A 16566-nucleotide genomic window follows, 5' to 3' on the forward strand; every position below is an offset into this window, starting at 1 on the left:
TCAAGGACTCAAGCCTTACTTGTCGGAGAAGGTTAAAATGGCGTGTCGCAGCATAATACATGGTGCTCGGGGACTAGCTGTGGGGGTATTAACCCCTATACCCTTATGGCTAAGCTTGGGCTGGCCTGGATCGATGGGTCCGGTCCACCAAAAGACGACGTGCGGCCCGGCCAACCTGATCGGAGTCCCGCGCAAGGAGTCAAGGCGGATTTGGCGATCAATCAAGATCCTGGTCGGTTAGAATAGGAATCCTTATCCGGCCACATATGGTAATTGTAACTGGCTAGGATTAGTTTCTAGATCTGTAACCCTACCCCCCGGACTATATAAGACGGGCAGGGGACCCATCTAAAAAACATCTCTCATTGACATACAGCAATACAAATCAGACGCATGACGTAGGTATTACGCCTTCTTGGCGGCCGAACCTGGATAAAACCTTGTGTCTGTCTTGCGTCACCGTCTTGTTTGTGGCTTGCGCATCTGTCTGCCGACAATCTACTACCTTGGGTATACCCCTAGATAGACTGCCAACCATATTTCATCGACAGGTTGGGTCATGGAAAGATGGGTGACAATCTTGAATGACATAGCTTGCTAACCGATTAAGGAGCGTGTATCCATGGTAGTAAGTCATAAACATAATTGTACAAACCACTTGTCACAAATGGGGGTGACAAGCCAAGTATCTAATTGCAACCGGTCTATCCATGGATTTGGCATGAAGGTGGCATTGGGTAGATGGGATTCCATTTCCCAGGGACCTATCCGACCGTTCATGGACACCCTTGGCCGGTTTAGCGAAAGGTTGAGACATCGAGATATCCCTTATGTACCGATAGGTCGTATGGGTGATATCCCTTGTCTTTGGCAGGGTTAATGTGTACCCCTCTGTAGAGTTTCTTATTCAAAAGTTACAAGTTCTATACTTCTAGATATGGACTAGAGTTGGATGGAACAAGGACTCATGGAAGATCGAGATCCAAATGCAAATTGCTTAATTCATTTACCTATGCTATGCTTGCAATTGCTAAGTCTATTGATCACCTTTACTTTCTTGTATAAAATGCCTTTATGCAAATCCAATTGTATTCCTTGCTTAATACCCAAATGCATACTCCTTGTTTATTATATTGGGTAAGTCCTACGGAGTACAATTCAGTACTCAAATTGTGGTAATCTTGAGTTTGTAGGTAATGCCGCCCTAGTTCATGGTTTCTTCTATGCTCCCAAGTCCTAGGAGGATCAGGAGTGGTAGAGAGGCCAAGCCTCATAGATGTGTGGCCGTGTCACCCCCACACATTGTTATCTTTTGAAAAACTATGTTAAGACTTCCACTTAGACTCTGATGATAGTATGTGGTGAATGGACCATGTTGGTGTGATGAACTAAGTTTGTTTAACAACTTGTTATGTAAAACTTAAGTACTTTGGATCGTAAGATGTTCTATCTGTGGTTGTGATGTATTCTCTCTCTTTAGCTTGATCCTAGATGAAGGTTGGCATTTATTAGTACATCTTATGGGGGGTGTACCGGGATGACCGATTAAGTGAGCCATCCAATTTAATTGTCAATGGAAGACTATCATCTTGGGTACTCATATAAAAGGGCGTTGATCCTAACAACTTTACTTTCCTAGCTTAGTTGATACACTAGTTGATAGGATTGGAACCTAGGTTGCATAACTCCTTTTGTGGTAGAGATAGCAACACACTAGCAAAACCGTAGTTACACATTTAGATAGTTTATCTTCTTGCATAGGTTTTGCTAAGGTTAGAAAAAGAGGTCATAGTTTAGAAATAGTTTTTAACTTGCCTAATTCACCCCCCTCTTAGTCATCACGGTCCCTATATGCCCCTGAATATATCAAGAATATAGTTGGTAAGTATGAGGTACTTTAGAAACTAAGGAGAGATGGTTTGCCTCCACTCAAAACCCCCATTTATTATAAGCAATATTCCCTTCGTCCCAAAAATAAGTGTCGTTCTCGCTTTCTGAGGAGTCAAACATTTTTAACTTTGACCACATGCTTAGTAGCATTAGTGTTTTGTCTGATGACCGGCAGCACATTATGGGGTTACCCGAAATAGTGTTTGGTGGGCTTCGGCGTAAGCCAAACTCGATGGTGAACGCAAAGACAACGATTTATATTGGTTTAGGCCACCTGTAAAGCATAACACCTTATGTCCAGTTAGGTGAGTTGCCTTGCATTGGATTAGTGTGTATGAGATATTACAAGGGGGTGCTCCTACCTCTCTTTATATAGTCCAGAGGGTAGGCACACGGTTCTAGTCCTAGTCGGTTACAACAAAAGAGTTCAAGTCCTATTACAGAGGTAGACTTTCCCTAAACTGACTAGGTCGCCTTATCTTGCACAGGAAGTCACGCCACCTTGTCTTTGCGTCTTCCTAGCAGGCTGTGGGCTGGCCCATCTCCTTGTCGGGTAGTTAGCCCTATGGGGAACCCTTAGGATCTTGGTCCATCAAGCCCCCGAGCTCTTCATGGTTGAACTTTGGAGTCATCTTGAATCTCCTGGTCTTGGCCAAGTAGAATCAAGCAGCATCCGAGTACTCTTCTTGAGAGAAGCCATGAAGTGCTCTTGTGATCTTCAAGAATCATTAGTGTGCACTGACTAGGTGCACCCAATGGGTGTAGCCCCCAAGCCTAGAACTTTTTGGAACTCAAATAGGTGTATGGTCCATGAATCTAACTCGAATGGTGTGAACTTTCTCGCAAAGTGCACCCATTGGGTGTAGCCCCCGAGCCTCTTTCTGTTTAGCATAAAAAACTTGAGGGTCTTTTCTACAATTTTCCATCCTTTTTCAAAGAAAATTGAAAGCATCCACTGAGGATATATATTCCATAGCCCCCAAGCCTAAAACTGACTTCCCTGAGTCGATTATAGGGTCTTAGACATCCTTAAGGGTGCAGCCGAGTAACATCCCCAAGATAATGATCAATGACCGCTTGTCATTTAGTGGTTTGACATTACTCAGTCACATGTAAACAGTAGTGGGAATCTTATCATGTCTTGTGCAATGATTGTATCCACATGCTAGACTGTAGCCACTATAGAGTCACATGTGAACAATATGAAGATTCTTGTCCTCTCTGTAGTGAAAGTAGGTGCACTATAATTACCCTAGTGCTTCACGTGAACATCATCCTTGCACATCACGAGAGCACTGCCGTTGCGTAGCTCATGAATGTTGTCCGTTTTTATGTGCCCCGGGCTATAAATACCCCCTAGAGAGCTCATCCACCCACCAGTGGTAAGTGCATTGCAAAACTTAGTCTTCTGACCTCAAATATGATAGTGTCTGAGATGCCTAAGCCCTCGGGCGTAGTTGGAGTAGCTAGAGATCAAGCCTTGTATTACAACTAGAAGAATTCTTGTGATGGGAAGTAGCGGTAGGCTATTCCCAAATAGATCTTAAGCCAAATAGTTATCAGCTGCAACTAGAAGAATCCTTATGACAGATGGATATAGAGTTTTAGTCTACTGCCTCGGTTCTTCCCATTGCAAGCTGTAGACTAAGAAACCCAGATCTATCTTTGTCTGATCGTGGTGCCATGGCATCGAGGCTAGTGTTGCTATTGTGGTAGCACTGAAAGAGGTTGTATTTGTAAAAGGTCGACTAGGCCATGTACTTTTCCTTCAAACATTCGAGCCCTAGAGCTTAGTTCCTACTAAGCCATAGCTTTGTCGGTTGAAGAATCTTAAATAAAATCTGAGTTATAAGAGCCCCCAAACTTAGTTGGAGACTATCTGACTAAGTCATGGCTATTTCCTTGAATGACAAGTAAGTCATGTTTTGATCTTCAATGCTGACATGTAATCTTGACTTGGCCGAGTTACAGGCTTCACTATAACCGAGTTGCAATATATGGTGGCCATGGTGGTGGGTCAGCGTGTGCACCGCTATCGGATGCTGTCGAGCGAGGGCGAGTAGAGAGAGAGAGAGAGAGGTGGGGGACAGGCTGGTGGTATTGTTGTTACGGTGTGTAGAATATATGTTTGGACAAGAGACTGGAAGAGATATACGAGGTGGATATAAGTCGGAAGGAGATTAAAAATAGAGCTCAAATGATTTTAGTTTTCAAAATATATTTTGAAAATATTTTTGAGTACGAGTGATTTATGGATTTGAATTTTTGGGATGTTACAGATGAGGAGCCATCCAAGGAGGATCTCATTGAGCTATTACAAGAGGCTCATTCTCTCATGAACAAGAACAGAGAAAAGTTCAAGGAATTGTGCAAGAAACACAAAGCTCTTGAGCAATCCTTTGAAGAGAAATTAGCTACTAATGTGGCTCTCATAGAAACTCATGAGAAGTTAAAGGAAGCTCATTCCTCTCTCCTTGCTCAAAAGAAGGGGTCTATTGAAATAGCAAGCATAGGGGGTCACTTGTGATATACTTGATGAATCCTTTTATACCCCTATAGTTATTTCTCCCACTAACCCCCCTTGTAGCTCAACCACAACTACATCTCCTATGAGTGAAGGTTTCACTTGTGATGCCTCACTTATGGTAGAAAATGAAATCCTCAAGAAAGAGGTTAACGAGCTCACTCATGCATTAGGCAAGGCCTATGATGGTGAGGCCCGCTTGCTAAAGTGCTTGGGTAGCCAAAGGTTTTCTCTCAATAAAGAGGGATTGGGCTATACCTCCAAGAATGGCAAGGCAGCCTTTGCAACTCACAAGACAAACTTTGTGAGAGGCAAGGGTTAGTTTTGCAATAAATGCAAGCAAGTTAGGCACATAGAGCAATATTGTAAGAACAAGGCTAACAATGTATCCTCAATTAGATTTGATTCTTGCTATATGCTTTCCAAGGGTGTTAATGGTGTGAAAGCTAAGTTCATTGGTGCACCTATTGTGGGTTCAAAGAAGAAAACCATTTGGGTGCCCAAAAGCTTAGTCACCAACCATGGAGGACCCAAACAAGTTTGGGTACCTAAAAGGAATTGATCTGCTTTTGTAGGTCAATTATAAAGCCAGAGGAAGGCATTGGGTGCTTGATAGTGGGTGCACTCAACATATGACCAAAGATCAAAGGATGTTCAACTCTATTGATACAAGTGGCAAAGATGAGTTTGAGAGTATCACATTTGGTGATAATGGCAAAGGCAAGGTCAAGGGACTTGGAAGGATAGCAATCTCAAATGATATGTCAATCTCAAATGTGTTGCAAGTGGAGAGTCTCAACTTCAACTTGCTCTCAGTGGCTCAACTTTGTGATTTGGGATTCAAGTGTATCTTTGGTGTTGATGATGTGGAGACTGATAGTGTGGATGGATCAAACATGATATTCAAAGGCTTTAGATATGAGAACTTGTATCTGGTGGATTTCAACTCAAATGAAGCTCAACTATCAACTTTTCTATGGCAGAACCGCTCGAAATAACACACCTTTGAAGGCGCTCATCTTCCACTAGACACTAAGCACCCCAAAAGAGAGATACTTCGAGCAGTTCCGTCGAGCACACCCTAAGGGAGAACTCAAATAATCCACGTTTTTCCTCTAGGATCCAATAATGAGAACGAGTTTACAATACTTAGTCCATTTCATACAACCAGAGTTCTTAGAAATACATTATTACAGTACCAAGTTTAGAGTGCGGAATTTAAACAGCAGAATTTAAATAAACATCTATCGATAATATATAAGGATCCGTCTGTGCCCACTAGAAGAATCCTTCACACAACAGCTACTCCTCAAGCTGCACCTACAATAGGGGTAAATAAACCCTGAGTACACAATGTACTCACAAGACTTATCCAACTAGGGAGGATAATTTCCCGACTCCAAAGGATATGATAGGCTTATTGGTTTGTTGGGTTTCCCTTTTTGCGGAAAACAATACTAGTAGTGAATCCTTATGTATATTTCTTATTAGTAGTCATGATTAGTTCATTATCTAACCGTTCTAGGTAAGCACCTATTCTACTTTCAAGCAAGAGTTGAGCAAATAGATCCATTTCATCACCTTTCATTTTCTAGTTCTTACTACGGTGCTAGATTGTAGACAAGTCGTACCGGATTACCCGGCGATTCATGAATCAATGTGCCCAGCTGGGTACCCTAAAACACACGCCTCGCTTGTACCCCAGGCACAAGCAGGACCAACCCACCACTCTCCTGTCAAGGGGTCCAGGTCCCTATCCAAACTTGGACTCCAAGCCCCCACACCTGAGTCCTGGACTCAGTGTGATGCTTAGACCTCCACCATCCCCGCCTCCAATCAGTCGGTCTAGAAAGAGCCAGAACCCACGACAAGAGAGCAACGAGCCTTCCCTGCTCCCATAAACAAGTATGTGCTTAGGATAATAAGTCTATGACCTGACTAGAATCCAATACAACGGTCGGTCCTTAACCGACACGGACAGGGAAAACGGTGTAACCAAGTTATGCCCCGTTGGCCGCAGGACACAACCTCTTATAGCCACCAATACCCATACCATATCCCTGCCCGGTCTCCATTTCCTTTCACCATTTTATCATGAGTGATAATAATAATCACCTATTGTGAGTAACGGTAGGTTACTCATGCTACCGATAGCCTAAGCATAGCAGCTACTCGACCTATGCTAGTAGGACTTCATAGGATAGATATATTTATGCAGGTGGTTTTCATAAATGCCTGTAATGTAAATGCATAACACAGATATATATATTCAGTGCTTAATCAAAATAAGGGTTATGCACCGGGGCTTGCCTTGGACAGGCGTGGTGTTAGCAAGGTCAGCAGTTGATGGCTCTAGGGCTCCCTCCTGGATGAGGATCTCTTCCTCGTACTCCTCGATTATCTCCTCATACACCGGCTCGTCCACGATCACAAACTCTACCAACTCGTTATCTACATGCATAAAATGATGATGCAACACTTAGTAATATGACAACAGCAACTTTTAAAATAAGAATACATTTATCAAGCTACTAAGCTAGCTCTAATGACTAAGACGCTAAGTTACCTATTATTCCCACTAAACAGGTATGAAACATTTCACGTATTATCTTAGCAACTAAAGGCATCATTATTCTTATTATCGATTTAATATATATACTAAAACAAGGAGTGCTTAGCTACACCATTTCTTAACCTATTCTAAGGCTACAAAAATTACAGTGAGCACCTAATAATCTAATAAACCTACTATAAAAATTTCATTGCCAAAGCTATTACCAAATTGCCACAAAAATTCTTACAATTATTAATCTAAATAACATTAAACACTTTCAAATGATTTAATAGACCTTAGCATCAACATAGACATATATAAACTAACCATACTATCAGATAGACAACATTTTTAGGAACTCAACAGAATTTATTTCACAATTTTTGGACACCTACATGATTTTATATAATTTACTAAAGATCAGCTCAAAACTAAATTGGAAAAGCATTTACTAATGGAAAAAGTCAATTTTTGGCCCTCCAACTATGGCTGTAGTTTTTTTTTTCTAGCCCTCTAACTCGAAAACTAGACACGCGTAGTCCCTTAACTCTCAAAACCGTTTAAAATTAGCCCGCGCGCCCATTCGACCGCGGTTTCGGTCCAGTCAACCCATCGCCACGATGCGTGGGGCCGACGGTGATGACTGGACCATCCACGAAGAGCAAAAGGGAGAGCACTGGGAGCATGGAGGTTGTGGTGGGGTGAGCGCACAAGGCCCTACGCCATTTACAGAGGGAGAGAGGGGAGTGAGAGGTGGGGAGAGCTTGGCCATCCGCACGGCCCGCAACATGCAGCCCATGTGACACAGCGCACGCGTGAGCGTGGCCTGCTGGCGCGGCCTAGGCAGACGCAGCCCTCGTGAGGCGGCCCACAACGGCGAGGCCTACGTGCGCTGCCAACTTCGCAAACATGCCCCCACCCTAAGACCGAATCAACCCACAGTCCAAGTCACTATTCCTAGAGAGAGCAACTATGCAATAAAACCCTCGGAAATACCCTCCTTTACCACGGTGTGGTCCTTAGCCACCCACGCGCGCCGGCGCGATGGCAATGGCATTGGACGGCCACGTTGGCCAGCTGAGACCCACGCTGGCTCCACTAACAGGCCGACCCTCGTCTACAACCCTAGCACCTACACTAGCCTAGGTTACAGGAGCGGCGGAGCTCGTGGAAGTGGTGACCACGGTGTGCGGCCATGCGCGACAATGGCGCGACCATGCTGGCCACCCCAGTCACTGTAGGGAGAGCTAGCTAATGCTATAGCATCACTATCTTACCCTAGTTGCAGCTGTGGTGGTGGTTAGGCTAGAGGTTCCCCAAAAAGGGCTGGCCACGTGCGGGTGGTGGGCTACGGTGGTGCTCCGAGATGGCGCGGCCACGTCAGTGGCTATAGCAAGGTGGTAGAGGTGCAAATGTGGTGCGTAGGGTGAAGTGGAGGTGGAGGCGGAGCTCGTGGTGAAGATGAATTGATGAGGGGTGGTGCGGCGGTGGCTGCCCTCGGCCACGGCCGGTTCCGGCCTTAATGGCACAGCAAAGGGGGAAACTTCTAAATTGGAGTTCGTCGTGGCTCAATTCAAAGCAGGGTGGGTACGGTTGGCACGTGGACGTCTAGGCACATACATGGGCATGTGGAATTGAAGGCAAGTGCCTACGCCCTGGCACACCATGGCCGTGACGTGATGACGAAAACAGAGGCGGTCGGCGCATAAAGGCGGGCAGGGGAGAAACAAAGGACGGGAGGCGGTGAGGACGTGGTGGGTAGCTGGCGAGTACACCTTGGTGCGATGCGGCTGGTGCAACCAATGCAGCCCACGGCTAGTGCTAGCCGACGGCACATGCACAAGGTCGGTGTGGCCCGTGCGTCGCAGTGCCATAATTGGCATGGCGACGGTGGTCCGACCCCACACGCACAGCGCCCAGGCGGACCAGAGATGCAACGCGGTGCAATGGCAGGCGAGAATAGGATGGTGACGCTATGACAGCGGTAGCGGGTGGTGGGCAGCGCTGTGATAGGATGACAGCGGCGCAGAGGCACAGGCGAACACGACGGCAGCGTGCTGTGGAGCGGCACTGAGGTGGGGCAGCCGCGCGCTAGGGCTGTTGGCCACAGTGGCCAGCCAAGCGCGGCTAGGTGTGTGTGCACGTGGCCGGCGCGCCAACACTGTGGCACAGGGGCGCGGTGACCATGCCTATGTGAGGAAAACGACCGAGGTCGTGCCATGCATGCTTTTTAAAGCTTCCCAAATCAACTAATCGGTTGGCCAAACACCCAAACCATCTTTGCTATACCTAAGAGGGTATATTAGGCTACTAAAACAAGCCATAATACAACACCACTCCCTAACCCAATTTCTCTACAAAAATTACCAAACATAGCTTTGCCAATATGTTTTCAGGCTTAAGAAATTGACTAAGTCTTGTGTTGGATTTGCTTCAAATTCGATTTCCAAGCTATTAGAAATGTTAGCTAGTGATATCATTTTTCGACCGCAGGCATTTCATCGTCATCTACAAAGTTTGTACTTCAAACTTTATTCAAGTATCACATACATGTTCTATAGTATTTTTGCTTAATAAAAATTGGTTTTAAACCCTAAGTGATATAACATGACTATGGAATTAACTTTCATTTCGCACTTTCGTTGATCGTTATGAGTTATGGAAATTGATCTACACTCTTTATTACATGCATTAACACATAAACATGATGCTCATGATATGTTTTAGCAAATGATTTACAGTGTAACACCGAGGGTGTTACATTGTCTAGTCACCAAATCAAGCATGGGTTGGCTATGGCATAGAAGGTTGGCACATGTTGGAATGAAGCAATTGGATAGGCTTATCAAGCATGATCTAGTCAAGGGATTGAAGGATGTTCACTTTGAGAAGGATAGATTGTGTAGCTCTTGTCAAACCGGTAAACAAATTGGAAGCACTCATCCTAACAAGAGCATGATGAGCACAAGTAGGCCATTGGAGTTGTTGCACATGGATCTATTTGGGCTTACAACATACACTAGCATTGGTGGCAACAAGTATGGGTTTTTCATAGTGGATGACTTCACAAGATTCACATGGGTCTTCTTTCTAAATGACAAAAGTGAAGTCTTCAACATATTCAAATCATTTGTGTAGAGAAGTGAGAATGAGTTTGTATTGAAGATCAAGAAAGTGAGTAGTGACAATGGGAGTGAGTTTAGGAACACAAGGGTGGATGAGCTATGTGATGACATGGGAATCAAACATGAGTTTTCATCCAAGTACACTCCACAATCAAATGGCCTTGTTGAGAGATAGAATAGAACACTTATTGATATGGCAAGGTCTATACTTAGTGAGTATAATGTGAGTGATGCATTTTGGGCGGAAGCAATCAACATGGCATCTCATGCTAGCAACCATCTCTATTGTCACCAGCTATTGAAGAAGACACCATATGAGCTCTTGATTGGAAGAAAGCCAAATATTTCATATTTTAGAGTGTTTGGTTGCAAATGCTATATTCTCAAGAAAGGCACAAGATTGAGCAAATTTGAGAAGAAGTGTGATGAAGTATTCTTACTTGGATACTCTACATCAAGCAAGGCATATAGAGTCTACAACACAACACATGCCATAGTTGAAGAGGTGCATGATGTTGAGTTTGATGAAACAAATGGCTCTCAAGATGAATATGAAAACTTGGATGATGTGAGAGGTGTGCAACTAAGCAATGCAATGAAGAACATGAGTATTGGTGATGTGAGACCAAGAAAGGTGATAGATGTGAATGGTGACAAAGACAATGTGATCCCTCCAACAAGTGTGCAAAACAATGATCAACCTAGAACAAGTGGTTCTCATGATCAAGCTCGAGTCCAACAAGTGCAACATCAACAAGTGGCTAGTTCAACTCAAGTGATTCAACCAAATGACCAACCAAGTGCAAATGATCAAGCTCAAGTAGTCCAACAGGTTACCATTGTAAGAGATCATCCATTGGACCAAATAGTTGGTGATTTGAGTAGTGGTGTGCAAACAAGATCAAGTCTAGCATTATTTTGTGAACACTACTCATTTATGTCATCCAATGAACCAACCAAGATAGAAGAGGCATTGATGGATGTGGATTGGGTGAATGCAATGCATGAAGAGCTAAACAACTTCACCCGCAATCAAGTTTGGGAACTGTTGGCACCAAGTGGGTATTTAGGAACAAGCAAAATGAGGATGGCATAGTTGTGAGAAACAAAGCAAGACTAGTTGCTCAAGGTTACACTGAAGTAGAGGGTCTTGACTTTGGTGAGACATTTGCACCGGTTGTAAGATTAGAGGCCATTCGAATTCTCTTAGCATATGTTTGTGCCCACAACATCAAGTTGTACCAAATGGATGTGAAGAGTGCATTTCTCAATGGGTACATCAATGAGCTAGTCTATGTAGAGAAACCTCCCGGTTTTGAAGATTGCAAGAAACCCAACCATGTGTACAAGCTCAAGAAGGCATTGTATGGATTAAAGCAAGCACCTAGAGCATGGCACGAGAGATTGAGGGACTTCCTACTCTCAAAGGGATTCAAGATAGGCAAAGTTGATACAACTCTCTTCACCAAAAGGATTGGAAATGATTTGTTTGTGTGCCAAATCTATGTTGATGATATCATCTTTGGATCAACAAATCAAGACTTTTGTGAAGAATTTGGAGAAATGATGGCTCATGAGTTTGAGATGTCTATGATTGGAGAGCTAAGCTACTTCCTTGGACTTCAAATCAAGCAAATAAAGAATGGTACATTTGTGAGTCAAGGCAAGTACATCAATGATATGTTGAAGAAGTTTGGAATGGATAAAGCAAAGCCTATTCACACACCAATGGGCACTAATGGGCATTTGAATCTTGATACAAGTGGTGATGTGGTAGATCAAAAGCTATATCAATCTATGATTGGAAGCCTACTCTATGTGACCACATCAAGGCCAGATGTAATGTTTAGTGTATGCATGTGTGCAACATTTCAAGCCTCACCAAGAAAAAGTCATTTGAAGGCAACAAAGAGAATATTGAGGTACTTGAAGCATACACCCAATGTTGGACTATGGTATCCCAAGGGGGATTTGATTGGATATTCAGACTCCGACTATGCAGGATGCAAGGTGGATAGAAAGAGCACATTGGGCACATGTCAATTACTTGGAAGGTCACTTGTGTCGTGGTCATCATAGAAGCAAAATTTGGTTGCACTATCAACGGCCGAGGTGGAGTACATTTTGGTAGGTAGTTGTTGTGCATAATTGCTATGGATGAGAGCAACGTTGCTAGATTATGGAATCAAGTATGAACAAGTGCCATTACTATGTGATAATGAGAGTGCATGAAGATAGCCACCAACCCGGTTCAACATTCAAGAACAAAGCACAATGATATCCACCATCACTTCATTAGAGATCATCAAGCCAAAGGGTATATCACAATTGAGAGTGTGCGCACTAAAGATCGACTAGCCGATATATTTACCAAGCCACTTGATGAAGCTAGACTTTGCAAGTTGAGAAATGAGTTAAACATTCTAGACTTCTCCAACATGAGTTGAATGCACCCCAATACATATATGACTAACCCCTCCTCTGACCAAAAGCAAAGGTAAAATTGGTTGTGCATTGTGCATTCATACCTTACTAGTATGTGGTAGTGCATATAGACATATATAAGTGGTTTAGCTAAGTCATTCATAGAAAAACTAAATGAATTTGAAGTACATATGGTACAACTATTGCTTATGTGATTGATTGAATCTAGTGGTGGCATATGATTTGTTTATGAGCAAGTGAACCTAGTGTTTGATCTAGTTGATGAGCAATACAAGGGTTCAACTCAACTTTGACAAGATAACCATTGAAAGATGTGTGAAGAAGCTTGGCAAAGGTTTAAACCGAGTTGAAAACTTATGTAAGTTATCTAGTTCAAACCACAAGAGAAGGAAGCTCATAGAAACAATCCAAGTGATCCACAACTTTAAGTGATCCATCAAAGTGGTGTCTTGCAAACCTACAAGTGGTGTCTGCTACCATCCTACATCAAGATGATGCATATCTTTTGTGGAAATTGACGACAAAGGGGGAGAAGTAGTACAAAGATAGACACAAAAGGGGAAGATGGAAGAATTGAAGGTGATCAAATTTTTGAAGCACACAAGTAGGGGGAGCAAGCTCATAAACTTGGTCGTTGCATTTGAAATGTGCACATTCATATGATTGCTTGCATTAGCACTAGTAAATAGATATAGTTTTCAAGTGGTACCTTCCTAGCTTGTGTGGTGTATGCTAGACATAGAACTTGATTGTTGATTTGAAAACTAGCATGCATAGGCTAAGTGGTAGCTAGACTTTGTGTTTTATCAAGTGGTACTAGAAACTTGCATATAATGTTGATGTCACGGGGTTTCTAGTGTCTTTGATGTATAGCTTACCATGGTGCTAAGGATGGAAATCCAAATGATGGATCAATATTTCCAAGTGGTATTCCAAGTGATATAAACGCAACAAAGGTTTATCCTATATACCTTAGCATCATTTGGTAGCATTGCTTCTCCCAAACTTTCAAATTCAATATATGTGCAAGCTTTAATCCAAACACACTAGCACATATGTAGGGGGAGCTAATACTACCAAATCGGGTTTGTGAAACTTGTCCAAATCTTTTCAAGTGGTCAAAATGCTTGGGCAAGCAACACAAATCCAAACCAAGTTACTAACTTGCACTTGTGTAAGGTACTAGATTGGAGTTTAAACTTAATTCCTATCTTTGTAAGGTTGTCATCAATTACCAAAAAGGGCGAGATTGAAAGCCTTATGTTTTGTTTTGGTAATTGAGACAACTAGTGGACTAACCTCTACTCTAGTTTTGTGTATGAGATAGGTTAGGTCCACACCAAGATTGAGCAAGGATGGCAACCATGGAGGTGATGGTGGTGGCTAATGGTGATCAATTGCTCAATTCTTGGAAAAGAAGAAAGAGAAAAACAAAATGCATGGGCTCAAGGCAAAGGTATAAGCTAGGGCATTTTGTTTTGCCAGTCAAGATGCAATAGAGTGCGTGATCGAGTTCAGGATAGATAGCCATACTATTAAGAGGGGAACTCGAAGTTCAAAGCGGTTATCTAAGTGCCACTAGGTGGTTTAACTCTTTGCATGTGCATTAGACCTAGTGAGGACATGAAAAACCCTTTGAGAAATGATTGTGAAAATGCTAACTCACTTGCACTAAGTGGTGGAACACTTTGGAGTTGGCACATTTTACAAAGAGTGAAAGAAAAGGAGCTAGAGATAGCCATTGGGGGCCATTGGACCGAGCCAGCGAAGGTCCATTGGACCAAACGCTAGGCAGTGCACAACAACAGAGAGAGAAGGGGGCATTAGATGCTAAACATGTGTGTCGGACCAGTAGAGTGCCAGAGTCCGATGCCTAACCCTAACCCTGCGCATCTAAGTCTCATCGAACGCTGATTTTTGGTTCGACAATTGACGAGGGGCAGCCTCGAACCAAATGTGGTCACTGTTCATCGCATGGACCCCACATGTTAGTTTGAGGGCTAGTAAGCGAGGGTCATCGGACGCTGGTCTTTAGTCCGACATTGAGCGTCGGACTAGTCCGATGGGCTAAAATGCGTTCTAGAACCTCTCTGGAACGCATCGGATGACTATAGGCGATGGTCCGATGGGCATCAGACGGTGATGCGTCCGACTATACGCTAGCAGAGCCATTGGATGGCAACGATCGATTTCAAATGGCTACTTGATGAGTGTGTGACACGTGGAGCATCGAACAATGCCGTATAGTCTGACATAGGGCGTCGGACAGTCCGATGGTCTCGATTTTAGCCCAGTGAAGGGGTAACGGCTAGTAAGGCTCATGAGGGCTTATAAATAGAGGTTGGTCGGCCCATGTCTGGCTCTCTTGGCACTTTGACATATTGTATACCCTTGTGAGCCTAAGCAAACACCTCCCACTCATCTCCTTGACATTTGCTTGATCCAAAGTGAGATTGGGAGTGATTCTAGTGCATTTGCATTGAGTTGAGGCATCTAGTGGCAATAGTGATCGAGTTGAGCTGCGGGATTCTTGTTACTCTTGGTGGTTGTCGCCACCTAGACGGCTTGGAGGCAACGGAGGTTCGTTGAGCAGCTTTGGTGATTGTTGCCGGCTCTGAACAAGTGATTGTAAGGGGCTCTTGTGCTCATCCCCGCGGGAGATTCGCAAAGAGCAACTCTAGTGGAATCGTGGCTAGTTGGAGTGCACTTCTTGAGTGGTTCTTACAACGCCCGTGTACTGGGCTTGGCATGTAATGCCAATTAGCGTGTGAACCATCAAGTTGGTACTCACTACAACGAGGACATAGGTGGCCTGCAAGCAACCGAATCTCGAGGATAAATATTGTGTCATCTCACTTGCCCCGTGTGGTTTGCTCACTATCACTCTTGCAATTACATTCTTAGTCATCTTGTTAATGTGGTAGTTGTTTGACTGGTTAGACTAGTAGTTGTGTAGTTGTAACTAGTTTAGTTACTCTTGTTAGTAGCTTTAGCTAGTTGTAGCTCTCTTGCTAGTTGTAACTTGTTTGTTTTTGTGACATAGAATAGAAAACCAAGCTACTAAAATTGTGTAGGGGGCATGCTTGTTGTGAACTAGAGCTAGAGCTTGTAGTTGCTATTAGGGTCATATTTTGTACTAACCATCTTGCTCCAGTGAAATTGTGAATGTGTAGAAATTTTTTATAGGCTATTCAACCCCCCCCTCTAGCCATCTAGATCCTATCAGCCCCCGATGCCCCCTTTTGGTCCATGCATCCATGCATTGATATATTCTCTAAATACATGTGGAACCAAGTTATTTGAAAACAAAATGCTACAATGTTGTTAATTTTATCTTTACTTTACCGATATTTTGATGGTCGGATTGATCATTTATAGTAACCATCAACAATAAGCACTCGGATTGGCAAGAGGAAGCAACCACGTCAACGAGGGTTAGGACATGTTGTTGTCGAGAGGAGGAAGCGTTGGAGATGTCAAGGTGGTGTAGATTGCAGCCATGTTGTAGTCGACAGATCGGCAGAACGACGCAAACTGATCTATGATGGGAAAATAGAGAAAAAAAAACTAATATAAAGATGATCGAATAAACTAATGATGTGCATCCCTCCATGGAGATCATGGATATCAATCCCCCGGGGGCGTCATGGTGCAAAAGCTTGGAGATAGCGACTCAGGAACGGCGTCGGCTCTATGATTGGTAGGTCAATTCTCTTGTTTCCACCGACCGAGGCGGGCCGAATGCCCAGTCAAAGATTTCTCGATTAAACTCTCATCAACAGATTGATTTGCTACGATTCCTGGATCCCCTTAGTCAGTAGCCCTAGCTAGCTAAGCGAGTAGCGAGTAAGTAATGTGGCGAAGGAAGCTTCACTGAAAGCACTGCAGAGTAGAAGAGTTTTTTCAAAGAAGCAGCCCTCAGCCCACTCTTTTTTATCATAGTTGACGAATAGAGTTTCCGTCCCAGCCCAATCTCCTTTCTTTAGACCAAGAGTTTTTCAAAGCCAAAGCTTGGATAGCTAGAATAT

The sequence above is a fragment of the Miscanthus floridulus genome, chromosome 9 (genome assembly GCF_019320115.1).
Source record: "Miscanthus floridulus cultivar M001 chromosome 9, ASM1932011v1, whole genome shotgun sequence".
NCBI lineage: Eukaryota > Viridiplantae > Streptophyta > Magnoliopsida > Poales > Poaceae > Miscanthus > Miscanthus floridulus.